Source organism: Saccostrea cucullata, unplaced genomic scaffold, assembly GCF_032062105.1.
Source record: "Saccostrea cucullata isolate Sc308-1 unplaced genomic scaffold, CSIRO_AGI_Scuc_v1 ctg2530, whole genome shotgun sequence".
In the NCBI taxonomy this organism is placed as follows: domain Eukaryota; kingdom Metazoa; phylum Mollusca; class Bivalvia; order Ostreida; family Ostreidae; genus Saccostrea; species Saccostrea cuccullata.
The window spans coordinates 52,427-66,099 of NW_026940848.1; the positions used below are offsets into that span (position 1 = coordinate 52,427).

A 13,673-nucleotide genomic window follows, 5' to 3' on the forward strand; every position below is an offset into this window, starting at 1 on the left:
AAATCTTTGATTGGCTCCCAGGAAAATTGAATTCTTTTACGGTTAGGGTGGTGTTAGGTGTAGGGAATTAAAATCCAATTAAGATTCATTCTGTTGGGGAACCAGTCTTTCAATGAATATTTTAAGTCCACAAACTACATTGTAAATACTTACGTTCAGAAAAAGAATTGTAGAAGGGGGGGGGGGTCAATTGCACCCAATTCTCACCCCAGCATTAGCAACCATTTCAACCCAAATTACATATTCCCTAATGTTATGTTCAACTGAGTGGAAGTACATAGCAAGTGATATAGCTTTACAGCTAGTGTATCAATTCGGAATTTCCCGATCAATGTTGAAGACATATGTAGAAAAAAATAAATTCTTATATTTACCTGGAAGGTCATGTGCAGGTGAATACAAACGGTATTGTTTTACTCATCATCTATATTGTTGAATCTCAGTCAGAGAGATGGGTAATTAATACAATAATTTAAGAAAAAAATTAATATACTTTACATTTCTCTGTTACTTTATTTAAAAACTGTGTAAAAACACAGAATGTGTTACATCACAATAAGCTACATAAATATACATGTACTGTTAACCTTGTAACTTATGAATTAATGTTTAAAAGAAAGTAAAGTTTTTGGAGAGTATACTTTGTATATACATGTAAAGGGTGTTAAGAAAGTTTGTTCCACATTTTTCTTTTATTTTCGAAAAGAAATACGATGAGAAGATATTTATAATTTATAATATTTTATGTTTACATAGTGCATTTTTGCTACTGATAAGGTTTTATCTGTCTTTTGTTGAATCAATAAGGAGAGGTCAGGTATTAAAACAGATGGAGTTTGTTCAGAGATGACGCATTTTTGTGACATAAATTAAGTACAAATATCAAATTAAACATCCTTTTAAATACTATGCAAAAATTACCAAATCTGTGAAAAAATTCAAAATGACACACCTGTTCTTTTGAAAGTGATCTATCGTTCTGATACACACACTCATTAGCTTGTCTGCTGCAAGATAACCTATGAAGAACAAAAGTAAATTATCGTTTATTTTCACTCAAAATGACCAGCATTTCTATCATGCAGGTGCTTTAAAGATGTTATATGTATTTTCATATGAAAGAAAAATCCTGTAATTTCCTAAAGGAAATGAATTGCTATAAATCTAAAGCACACTCTTTTTGATTTTGTCAGACTTGAAAATTCATATCTTTAGTTAAGCACTTCTTTGAAATTTTTGAAAATATTTCATGCTGTAACGTACTTTCTTAACACCCCTTACATGTACATGAAGTTAATACCGGTATATTTGACTCAAAATAGTAAACTTGATTTAAATTCATTTGATAATCTATAAACGATTAAAATTAATCTGCAGTATTTTAGCATAAATACATTGTTTGTTTTAATCTATAAATATTTTATTTTAGATATATGTCATTATGAATACTTGGAATCTGCTCTTCACAGACGCATTGGAAGAATTCAGAACACAATGTAAAGGTTTTTTAAAAAAAAAATTGTCTAAATTTTAGTTATTGTTCCATATTTAATTATAAAAGCAGTGTATAAAGGAAAAAAAAATATTCATAACATTTAATTCTGTGTAAATAGAGATCAGTTAAGATATAGATAATTTACGTACAATGTTGTAATTTGCAGAGAAATCTGACGGAGGAAATCAACACATGATTATGTTATGAAGATAAACCACAGGTAAAAGAAGAAATACTTGTCTGCTGTAAATGATGTATAGATTTGTGTTACAGAAATCTGTCACAGTGCAAGGTGTTAGGTCTGGTCGTCACATTTCGTTTGTGTCATCAGACCGGGTCTGGATCAGTGATGGTGAAAATCTCACCCTGACAAATACATCAGGTCATAAACTAGATCAACTGACAGATATAGCTTGTGGTAATGGGATACACACAGTGAAATTTGATGGTGATTTAATTCATATAGACAGGAAGTTTAACGTTAACAAACTGTGTACAGAGAACAAAGTAAAGACTACATTAATTAAGTACAACAAATCACCATGGGAACCACAGTGTGTCTACAGCTCCCCCTCCACTGGAGACCTAGCTGCTGGTCGGGATGAAGAAGACTAATCGATGGACAGGCAAAGTAGTGCGGTATAACTCCAGAGGAGAAAACATCCAGACCATACAGCATGACAACACAGGTCAAGGACTGTATGATGGCCCTAGCTATATCACAGAGAACCGCAATGGAGATGTTATTGTGTCTGACTTTCTCCGTGGTTCTTACGTGGGGACAGATCTTGCTGTAGTAGTGACAGATCGTGGTGGTAAACATCGTTTCTCCTACACAGGTCCTCCATCAGGATCACGACTATCACCACGTGGAATCTGTACTGACGCGCTGTTACACATCCTGGTGTGTGATTGTAACACCAAGTCAGTACATATGTTAGACAGTGACGGTATCTATCTGACAGAGATACAGATATCACAGAACGGGATAGACATACCACTGGCCCTGAATTATGATGATAACACACCTACTATGGGTAGGGTCAAACTACGACAACACAGTCAACATATACAGAGTGGTAGATAGAGACTCTCTGACTGGTAAGATAACTATATTATGTGAGGGGGGTAATGTAAGATTAACTTGATACTGTACATTTATGTATTCAAGTGTTATAAACAAATGTTTAACTTTAATAAAAAATTATTCCTTCTTGTGCAAATAACAAACATCAGCTATTAAAGATAAAGTTAATTATAATTACTATTTGTTTATGAAATAAAAATGTTAAAGTAAAATAAATTTTTGAGAAAAATAGTGAGTGGATTAAATTTTACCGTCTTTTTTTTTAATTATTAGAATAATACCTTAAATTAATGTATTCAGTTTAAGTAATTCTACATTCAGAACAGATGAAAGAAGAAGGTATGGTTTTCATACAAATTTTGCCCTGTGATTTTCTAAAAAATTAAACTGGGGTAAAAGTTGAAAACTCATGCTTTTTAAATCATTGAAATTCAATGCAGAATAATCATACAAGTCATATTTCTCACATGTGTTTTTAAATGCTAATTATGACGTCATTAACATGTGCATTTTCCCGTATTTTCTTAAAAAGTTGCAGAAGACACCAATTTTCAATGGAATTTTCTTTCAGATAACATTGTCCACAGGCATCGCCCACAAAGATCTTGAGATATGTGATTTGTTATTGAATTTTGCACAAAATATCAAAGAATTGACGTGGACGACGGCTGTGGACACTGTTTTCTAAAGGAAAATCACCCTTGAAATGTGCCATTTTGAGGCTTTTTCTGTTGAAAATAGAGAAATGCTTCACATTAATGAGGTCATATTTGCAGAATGGTGAACCTTCATGCCATATTCTTTCCTGATTTATCAGAGTCATTTATTTAACTATTATTTAAGCCAGTTTCAAAACTTTTTGATGTCATTACATTTTTAGGGCGCAATAAAGCTAAAACCATACCTTCTTCTTTTGTACTGATTTTGACAATTAGATATAGAAACCATTGATATAAACACAGCTCTGTCTAGGAATGTTGTATATTTCTGAAGCAGGTATTCAGTAAATCTACGCTTTGTAATTAGCTGACATTTTCGTGCATGCGAAAGTTCTAGAAATAAATCAAATTTAAGATTGATGCAAACTTTATGAAAAAAGTCATTTCTTACCACAGAAATGAAAAAATAGACAAAACTTGTCTATTCCAATATCAAGAATATTTAGGTTTGGTATTTAAAAGAAGAGCATCAAAAGATCTTGTATTGTGAATATTAATCAAAATCAATTATTTACAATAACAAACTTTTTTCTAACAGGACTTCCTCTGGAGGACATCAAATGTAAAAAACATCCCAGAATTCCCCTGGACCAGTTCTGTATCCCGTGTGGTCTTCCGTTGTGTATGGAGTGTACCAGCTCTGAGGATCACAGCAGACATGATCTTAAGAGTATAAAAACATTGTTTGACAACATTCACAGGATAGCGAGTAGGTGTTTGAATCCTCTTTGAAATAGTTTACAATTTGTTAAGTATAGTTTCATCTGTAAAACTATATTTATTGGTTGATAACTATAGTTTACGAATGCTAATCTAAACATAGATTATCACGTTAACTATAGTTTACATATGTAAAATATAGATTAACGTTGTTAACCATAGTTTACAGTCCGTAAACTATAGTTTACAACCGATAAACCTAATTTATCGACTGTGAAACTATGTTTTGCTCATTTTTGTGAATTTGGCCTGCCATATATATATATTAAACGTACTGATACTTATCGTAAGGACGAATTTCCTCTTGTTTGCAATATCACGGAACTATTCGTCCTCCAAAAAAGTTCCGCCAAAATAACTAGCATACTTTTCAGCAAGCGAAACGCCTTTACACGTGCTGAAGAAACCGGCTATGCAGGTATATGAAATCAAAGTACTCAGAAGTACAGAGAACCGGGCTCATTTACAGAGTAGAATGAATTTCTTACATGAATCACTATTATATTCTGATGAAAAAAATATTTAAAAAACCTTTCATTATAAATGATAAGACACTGACAATGAGTTTTTCAATCCTAATACCACGGTCCAATTTTGTTAGAATCAGAATTAATCTGGTACCACAGCTGAAGGTAAACAAACAGGCCAGTCTGGTTCCCTCTCCTGCTTTACCTCGTATGTGTAGAGAACTATGATAACACTGATTATCAAAAATCCTTACGCTAATGAAAAAATAGCGACTATGGGGTTGACTTCCTGCCTTGAACAGGATCACATAAGCCGGCAGTTGCTCTTTGAGCAATAAGCCCGGCTAAAAATTGATACAATTTAGAGTGATATTGTCATGCCCCACTCCTGAAGTACTTTCAGTACTCTGATTGTTTTGTTTGAGACTTCTATTTATAGATATCTGAGATTTTTATTCTATTGTAGATGGAGATACACTATTGATGTCCCTTCTTATTTCCAATTCCTACAAAATAAATATGAAAGAAGAAAACTGGATGAGCAGATATAATGCTGTTGCCAAAAGTTTTCATTCCAAGGAAATAAAAAAGCCATTTGCTCTTACAGAAATAGAAAAATATAAACCAATTTTGAATCTCAATGAATTAGAGATCAGTTTTTCAAATGAACTCTTCAAAGATATCAGTTTCTTGAAATTCTCAACGAATTCAAAATTTCTGGATATTTTCTTGACTTGGGCGGAAAAAGAAAACATTGCTGAATTCTGTAGATCGTGGAACTATCAAAGAAGAGAACATGAGGTTTGCTGTTGGTTATTGCCAGAAAAAATGAGGAGTTTTTAAAAAGACTTGGAGAGGATATTTTCATGCACCGTACGATGGAGGACAAGTCATTTCATGAATCCGTATTTAGAAAATGTAGGTCACTTTTAGCTCACCTGTCATAATTATTTAAATATGTATAAAGCAGTCTTTGAGATAAGATATTTGACAATTTTCAAAGTTCATAGAACAGTTTAATTTAAAAGAAATTATGCTGCCATTATATTAATGTCATCCTTAGCATGTTTTGTAAATTTATTGAATAACTTAATGCAGCCCGGAGGACTAAGCGCTCGATACATTTAAGTTTAATTGTTGGTGTATGGAGATTGATGTGGGAGAAATTATTCAGAATTAAAGGATTTCTAAACATTAGAAATATTGTCAATTGGAATCTTTCCCTTTATAAATTACGAAATACATAATATATTTACTTTCATAAAGTGAATTTGTAAAAATATATATAAATATATTGCTTATGATTTACTATTGAGAAAACGACAGGGCTTTTTTTAGAACATAAAATTTTACTAATTGCATGAAATCGTACTCCACACAGTTCGTGTTTTATATTCTTAAAGTGAAACATAGCTTTGAAAATAGGTGATGCATGAATCTAGTTTCACTCTATATTTTATGCAGCCAACATTTACTTGAGGAATTGATAAAGTTGAAATTGGGTATCGTTTTTGTTCGATTGTCATCCGACCATAAGTTTTCAAAATATTTTCGACTATCGTCTCCATCATTTAAATGCATGCCTTTTTTCACACATATCGAAGCGGTAAGATGATCAAGACTCATTACCAATGTTTACTTTATTTCTTTCCCAGGCGACAATTGATGGTTACATCAATGTTTTCTTGTTGATATTTTGTTTTGGATTTGACAGATTTTTTTCGATTTCCCTGTCATGAATATGACTGGAGAATATTGTGTTTGTCAGATCAATTTTTAGCTCACCTGAGCCAAAGGCTCAAGTGAGCTTTTCTGATCAAAATTTATCCGTTGTCGTCATCGTCGTTGTCGTTGGCGTTGGCGTCGTCGTCGTTAACTTTTCACATTTTTGACTTCTTCTCAAGAACCACTGGGCCAATTTCAACCAAACTTGACACAATGTATCCTTAGGTGAAGGGGATTCAAGTTTGTTCAAATGAAGGGCCACGCCTTCTTCCAAGGGGAGATAATTATGAATTAGTGAAAAATTAATGGCATTTTAAAAAAATCTTCTCAAGAACCAATGGTCCATGAAAAATGAAACTCATGTGGATGCATCCTCAGATAGTGTAGATTCAATTTTGTTCAAATCATGACCCCTGGGGGTTGGGCGGGGCCACAATGACTGATCAAATTTTTACATAGGATTATTAGGGAAAATCGTAAAAAATCTTCTTCTAAAGAACCACTGGTCCACAAAAAGTGAAACTCATGTGGAAGCATCTTCAGGTAGTGTAGATTCAAGTTTGTTCAAATCATGACCCTAGGCGGCAGGGTGGGGCCACAATAGCTGATCAAAGTTTTAAATAGGAATATATAGGAAAAATCTTTATAAAAATCTTCTTCTCAAGTACTTCAAAGCAATGATTAGTGACAGTATAGGAAGAAAATGATTTTAAAAATCTTTTCATCAAGAACAGCAAAGCCATATGCTGTATTAATATGAAGGCATTCTAAAGTAGTATTAAATTCAAGCCCCCTCCCCACCTTTAATAAACTTTACAGTTCTGATCAGATTCGTGTTTTTTCCTAGACGATTTGCTCAGGTGAGCGATGTGGCCCCTGGGCCTCTTGTTCATACTTTTGTTCTTCTCTCTGTCGCCCTTTCGTTTAATTCCGTTCTAAGTATTACATAGAAACCATTCAATATATTTTTATACTGAAAGGAAAAAGAAACTAAGGGTAGCATAATATTTGAAAAAAAAAATTGACCGCATGACCGAAAAATACAATAATTGGTCAGATGAGAAATTTAGTTACTATGCACCAAAATCAGTGCTCCGAATTACTCAATCGTAAAATGTATGACTTCATGTATGGGAAACGCTAAAAAGCCTAAAACACGTGCAATTTGATGACGACGACTTTGTCAACAAATCTTGTTGCACCATTTGATGCACCTGAGGTATACACATCGTGTTTTAATATTTAGAGACGATATGAATTTCTTGCAATCTTGGTACAGTTTACGGATGTTCAATGGGGTCTAATTTTCGAATTGCTAATTTGATGAAAAGGGGCAACAACGGGTAACTAAGCAGTTTCTTGTCAATTTTCCCACATAAAACTTGTTACCTGTTGTCAGAGAGGGTCTGGAATGATTTTCAACCAATCGTGGCGGGTTATGCGTCCTGCCATCTTACTACCACAAAAACCGCCTTTTATACAATTGACAATTATAATCATTACATTCACACAAAAAATGAAAGGAAACAATTCTGCAATTTGGTTTTTTGAGCCAATCAACTTACTATAGTGTTCCTCTCACTGGCGCATGCGCGTGTCGCATGACTAATTTTTTAGTGTGGTTACCCATGCCCAATACAGCCAGGGTTCGAAAAATACTCACTCTGATGAATTTCATGCAAAGGAAAATTAAAGCTCAGGGCAGATGTTTAGGAGAGAGATCGAAGATAATGATAGTTTTCTATTTTCACTTTTGGGGGGTATCGTCATATGAGCTTTAATAACTCGTAACGTGAACTTTTATTCAAAATGAAATGGGATTTCGGTTATATCTTTTTGAAAGATAATTTTAAAAGGTAGATAGGAATGCTGAAAAAAAATTGAACTAAAAATAAATTTAATTCACCTCAAAAGTTTACCCTGCGTTTCTTTTTCCTTTCAGAATATATAAATTTTTCTTATGCTTATACACACTGATTTTAATCCTTTCAACTGCATCTCATATTTTTTAACCTTGACATTTTCTTTAAATTTGATCTCACTTTTCTTAGATAATAGTTTAACTCAGTTATATATTTTTTTTATCTTTTCAAAATATGGGAGAATATAATTTTCATTCAGTACATAAATCGCAATATTTACATTCGCTGTGTTTTTCTACTAAGCCAACTGTGAAATTGATTTGAAAGTCATTTTCGTGTATACTCACGCGTAGAAATATACACGGAGAAACGTGCGTTAACGTGACGTCACAATGAGGCTGCAGCGACGTTCGTAAAATTTCAGCGATATAGGGCCGCAAAAAATTCAAATATTGAGTATATTTTAGTTGCTTCCGAACATGTAAAATGTAAATATAAGGAATGTTTTTCAGTTTAGTGTGAATTATTGGTATGTGAATCACACAGACTTGCACGTAGGCATATTTTTCATGAAGCGCTAGCGCGCTTCATGAAATATGCCTACGTGACAAGTCTGTGTGATTCACACACCAATAACTCATACAAAACTTAAAAACATTCCTTAAGTGTTTCACTGTTGAAAATTTAAACCATAACATGACAGAAATCTCTGGAGAGAGTTTAAATCATATGTAACAGAGTTTAAAAAGTTATTACTTTATGATAATTTAACTCAGTGAGAAATATTTCATATAACAAAATAAAGAAACCAGATGTTTATTGTAGATAACTAAATTTTCGTGACACTTTATTTTGCGAGATGTTCATTAATTCTTTAATAGCAGGAAAAATATTCATGAATTGTGATTTTTGCTTTATATAATCTTAAAGAATACTGTTTTACGCTAGAATGGAATTTCGTGTAGGCATTCTCTCGGGTAATAACACGAAAAAAAGACCTAGCGAATAAAGGGATTTACAGTAAATGATGTTATTGAGATAACAACTTTTGTATGATTTTTTATGATAAGAAAACAAATCTTGTCTCAAAGTGTGCACACATTGTATATTTCCGTTCTGTATTGACAGAAGTTTGCCTTAGTGAAAGATGAAATTTATCTTTAAACAGAATTTTTAATCATATGGCTCGAAAAAAGAATAATATATATATAATGGTACATTTGCGTAATCATGGTTTATATCAAGCATCATTATACTCAAGTTTTTGTCTTTATTAGTCGGGATACCAATCCAAGTAATTATGAGGGGAGACAAGTCTGTGAAAAATTTCATTGAGAATTTTAAGAAAGGGAAGACAACTATGTATCATGCCTCTGGGATGATAATAGGGTGTGCTGGTAGTGGTAAAACCACATTGTTAGAGAGACTGAAGAACATTGACTAGGAGGAAATAAAAAAAACCATTTGTTCAACAAGGGGAGTGGATATCCACACGGATGTTTTTGATGTGACTGATGGCATCCAAGGTATTGTCTGTTGATTGTGTTCAATGTTTGTTACGAATTGCTATTATATGATGGATTTCAAGTTAAAATAAAGCAAACAATGTCATAAGAGTCATGTTAAGTAACACAGTACTTAATGTAATGAAGTTTTAAAGAATCAAATGTTATATGGACCAAGAGTCTTTTTTTGCTGTACATTATACAATTATAGCCTTAACCCTTTCATTAGGTCGATCCAAAGAAAAGATATATCGACTTTACGGAAAAGCAAAACGAAGTACGAGGTCAATATGTTTTTGTGAAGTCGATATATCTATAAAAAAAAATTAAAAAAAAAAAAAAAAAAAGAAAGAAAAAAAGGCATCCCGGCTACCACCAGCGTACTCACTTGGAAGGCAGGGGTGCCCATTAATCCATCCTCCCATATGTCCGTGTATTTCGTTAACCATTTTTTAGCTGCAACTTCTCTTTTACGACAGTGACTGAATTCAATTTAATAAGACTTAAACAAAATCTTTGTGTCAGAGTACAATTATGCAGCCTAGTGTTATTTTTATTGTTCATATGTTTCGGGTTTCCCTATACAAATAGATGAACTATGGATAAAACAAAGTAAATAAATTGTCCCCAGGACTTTATTATGACTAGTTTTACTGTACTCATAAATATTGGTAGCATTTGGTGTGCTCAGGTCTAACAGTATCTCTTACACTAGTTAAAAATTTAAAGCACAGGGACAAAGAGTGAGATGTTCTGAACAAATCGCATTCATTTTCATTTGTAGTTAATTCTTCAATCCAACAGCAACGCTTTAAACTTAGACTTGAGACAAAACACCTGAAACAGAGTGTTCCTGAATCTCATGCAGAGAATGCAGCTAATGATGGGGAAACGCAGGAAAAGATGGAAACAATTGATGATGAGGGAAATACAACTGAATCATCAAACAGTGGACAGATATCACATGATGATACCGAAATTAAATCTACCTCAATCGATGAACCAGAAGGGGCCACGTCATCAGAAAATGTTATGGAAATTATTAATGAAGTCCAAGATATTCCCTATCGTTCAAAATTTTCGGGAAACTTGCAAATTGAGGCAAAAAACATTTCAGAGCGAGACAAAAAAATAACCATGTCTGACTTTGCGGGGCAGTGTGCCTATTATGCCTCACACCAGATTTTTCTGAGTCCACGGGCATTCTTCATTCTAGTGCTGAATATGGAGAAGAAGTTTGATGATAAGGTTGGAGAAGAAGTATGTTATCAGGAAGGCTCCATTTACGGGGGATGGACAAACAGAGGTAATATTAGTATTCTATTTATGCCCCTCTTCAAAGAAGGGAGGGCTTATTGGTTTGCTGTTGTCTGTCTGTTGATCAGTCAATTGGTCTGTCTGTCGGTCCATCATCATTTTCCATTTTCTTCGCAAAGGTTGCGCATATTGAAATAAGATTAGGTATACAAACTAATCAAAAGAATATCTAGGTCAATTTTATTTTGGCTACGATTGGGCCATTTTGGACAGTGTTATGCCCCTTGAACTTTGAAAAATTCATATCATTTGAAGGAGTGGGGCATACGTGTTTACAAAACATCTCTTGTTATGAAATCTATGGTAAAAAATGAATCTATAGTTCTTCAGACACCGTCGCAGCAGATCATTAATTGCTGCATTGATAAATTTTATTGACTTAAATGAAAAAGGGAAATAATTTATTTTTCCAGAACCTGTCTGTTACATTGACCCGAGAAACAATAAACTAACTTTTTTCATAAATAAGATTTTTTTTCTATTTGTTTGTTCTGTAGATCTATGAAGGCTATAAGTTGGTTAATGAGAAAAAAAAATGAGACCCTACCATACCTTAAAGTATAATTTGTTTCAATTTATCTGAATGACAAAAAACTTCATCCTTTTACTGTTAAAGCTGAATGTCTCTTTCTTCTTCCTTGTTTTTCATAATATCTTGAGTTCTGGATGAAGTCCATTCATCAGTACAGCAGTGATAAGGCTCCTGTCATACTGATTGGAACACACAGTGAAAACAAAACAGATGAGGTACAAAAATTAAATATTTTTGTTTATTTAAATTCATGATATAAACATTATGTTATTGTTAGTGAAAATACACGATTAAATCAATTGTTAAAAGAAAATAACTTTTAAAACTAAACCTTGTTGAAAATGAAAATTGTTTGAAAACATATTTCAACTTTGTCATAGATTGTTTATTATTATGATGATATGAATATTCATATTTTAGCTAGTGTCTCAAGCAAGTGCGTGTGTGAACAGACACGACAAAAATATTTCATGATCATGAACATTGGTTTACAATCACTTTGCTTGCATAAAATAAGGTATTTTTTTTGTTGAATAGGAAAAGGAATTGTTTTTCCGTGAAGTATGGAAAACTCTGGATATGAAGAAGAAGTCTTTGCAAAAACATATTGATGTGACACGGCGATTTGCAGTTGGTTTCCATGACAATGAAAGCATTGAAAAACTCAAGCTGTCCATTGCTGATGTCAGATATAAACAGGTATTAAAATAGATAGTCAGCATGAAATGGTGAAGACAATGCTCTCAGATGTGCCAAAAACAGCAGTATTGAAGCTTGAATTCGAGGAGACTTCAAATTAAGAGCATTACTCATTGGATATATGGATTTATTAGATAATTACATGAACTTTCTATAACATTCTGAGCTCTTGTCAGAACTCATGATCAAATAGCACTGATTTTATTAAGGATTTGACACTTAAAGCTATGGGAAAAAACAAGTTAATGAAAGAAGTCATCATTTCGCAAGTTTTAAGAACAACACATTCCATTCACCAGGTGTTAACAAATATACTATTTCAACATATCGAATGCTTGAGGTGACACATTTTATACTGATTATGGGTCTTTATTTAAACGTTATTTTCCGTTTTTCTGAACTGTAAATTAGTATCACTGTTCGACGGGAGATATTTACTCCTCCATGGCACCTGATCTCATCTTTGATGATTTGGATTTATTGATTGATTGTATACTGTTTAACGTCCCTCTCCAGAATATTTCACTGATATGGAGACGTCACCATTGCCGTCGAAGGGCTGCAAATTTAGGCCTATGCTCGGCACTCAGGGCCATTGAGCAGGGAGGGATCTTTATCGTGCAACGCCTGCTGTGACACGGGGCCTCGGTTTATACGGTCTCATCCAAAGGACCGCCCCATTTAGTCGCCTTTTACGACAAGCAAGGGGGTACTGAGGACCTATTCTCACCCGGATCCCCACGGGGGGTGATGATTTGGAGGTTCCGTTTTTGCATTATTACCGGTTTTCAATTAACTTCAGAGTGTGATTTGGAGGTATCATCTGTGCTTTGCTACCGATTGTCAATTAACTTCAGAGTGTTATTTGGAGGTACCATATGTGCTTTGCTACCGATTGTCAATTAACTTCAGAGTGTTATTTGGAGGTACCATATGTGCTTTGCTACCGATTGTCAATTAACTTCAGAGTGTTATTTGGAGGTACCATATGTGCTTTGCTACCGATTGTCAATTAACTTCAGAGTGTTATTTGGAGGTACCATATGTGCTTTGCTACCGATTGTCAATTAACTTCAGAGTATTATTTGGAGGTACCATATGTGCCTTGCTACCGATTGTCAATTAACTTCAGAGTGTTATTTGGAGGTACCATCTGTGCTTTGCTACCGATTGTCAATTAACTTCAGAGTGTTATTTGGAAGTACCATATGTGCTTTGCTACCGATTGTCAATTAACTTCAGAGTGTTATTTGGAGGTACCATATGTGCTTTGCTACCGATTGTCAATTAACTTCAGAGTGTTATTTGGAGGTACCATATGTGCCTTGCTACCGATTGTCAATTAACTTCAGAGTGTTATTTGGAGGTACCATATGTGCTTTGCTACCGATTGTCAATTAACTTCAGAGTGTTATTTGGAGGTACCATATGGGCTTTGCTACCGATTGTCAATTAACTTCAGAGTGTTATTTGGAGGTACCATATGTGCTTTGCTACCGATTGTCAATTAACTTCAGAGTGTTATTTGGAGGTACCATATGTGCC

The 13,673-nt window shown here is 33.7% G+C and overlaps 1 pseudogene; it reads left to right on the top strand.

Annotated features, from left to right (window-relative positions):
- The first annotated feature begins 1,666 nt into the window (after positions 1–1,666).
- On the top strand, positions 1,667–11,402 carry LOC134256441 (uncharacterized; annotated as a pseudogene).
- The last annotated feature ends 2,271 nt before the right edge of the window (positions 11,403–13,673 follow it).